Source organism: Haplochromis burtoni, unplaced genomic scaffold (genome assembly GCF_018398535.1).
Source record: "Haplochromis burtoni strain Fernald_Lab_line unplaced genomic scaffold, NCSU_Asbu1 Contig_3737, whole genome shotgun sequence".
In the NCBI taxonomy this organism is placed as follows: Eukaryota; Metazoa; Chordata; class Actinopteri; order Cichliformes; family Cichlidae; genus Haplochromis; species Haplochromis burtoni.
Genome location: NW_024586098.1, coordinates 1 through 1,246, shown reverse-complemented (window position 1 = coordinate 1,246; position 1,246 = coordinate 1). Strand labels below are relative to the sequence as shown.

At 34.3% G+C, this 1,246-nt stretch overlaps 1 long non-coding RNA gene across 1 annotated transcript; it reads right to left on the bottom strand.

Moving 5' to 3' along the window:
* Nucleotides 1-476: 476 nt before the first annotated feature.
* Nucleotides 477-1,246, bottom strand: LOC102290728. The gene is made up of 3 exons (XR_318167.3): nt 1,193-1,246; nt 763-902; nt 477-669 (listed from the first exon to the last, which is right to left on the bottom strand). It is a non-coding gene; the product is annotated as an uncharacterized LOC102290728 (long non-coding RNA).

Below are 1,246 nucleotides of genomic sequence, written 5' to 3'. Positions count from 1 at the left end.
GGTTTTTAGTTTGAAAACTGGATTCATTGTTTAGATTTGGGACAAAACAATGGACAATTTCAAGAAATGTATTTTATCAACAAAACTTATTTTGATAGTTACTGTGTTTATTTTAATGCTCTCTATAGCTCAGTGATTAAAAGAAAAGTTTATCTGCCACCAATGAGCCAACAGCCTCCACGTAAACATTTTCAGCCTCAACAATCAGCTCTGATTCATGAAGTTTATCATGTTCAGGCCCTGCAGCTGATTGGTGGCATGTCTGATCAGAAAGCCTTTCTGCATCTTCACAGTGTGAGTCTGAGAGTTTCTCAACAAAAGGATGAGCTGCTACACACCTGACACCACATTCAAACACACACAAGCTGCAAATCTAACACAATATTTTAGACCAAAGAAAAAGGTTCACAATTTGCAGTTAACATGAAGATGTTCTAGAGTAGAAACAACACACAGCACACAAGTTTCATGTAGAGATGATTGTTTATTCTGAATGTTATTTTCATTCAGTTATTTTCCATTACTTTTTGGATAAATTTTCTGGTTTATCCATTTCATGTAAGGACAGACATTCACAGTAACAACTGGTCCAGTACAGACACGTAAACCACCACCACAGATTACCCCATAAATCATGTTGTTGTAAATCACTCCACCACCAGAATCACCCTGAGAGAGAAAAATATAATTTGTGTTTAAGTTTCTTCCAAAAGATCTAAAACATACACAGATGATATACAGTAATGTTAGCAGTCAACTTACCCCACGTGTATCTACATAAGGTTCTTTCAGACACAACCTGTTGTTATACGGCACATCTGAAAAACATGGAGCGTTTCTGGTAGGCTCACAGTCAACAACATGCATGTTTGCACACTTTAGATGAGGTGGTTGGCCATCGACTAGAGAAAAGAACAAAAGTCACTCATAACCTTTCAAAAACTAAAATCTTAAGGAAAATGATATTTTCCTTTATTTCTACAAACAATTCAAATATTTTCCAAGCAAAATGTTTTCTTAAAAAAAAACTGCATCTAAAAAGGTGGGAACCTGGCATTTAAACATATACACTGTAAAAAAAACAAAAAAAACAACAACTTTTTTTCATACAAATTAAGTATAACTATAATAACACAGAAACCAAAATGAGATTTTAAAATAAACTGAGCTAATCAAGAAAAATTATTCTTACTTTCATTCTTGTTCTTATCTACCTGGTAATTCCCAAAGCCTGCCACCTGAACGA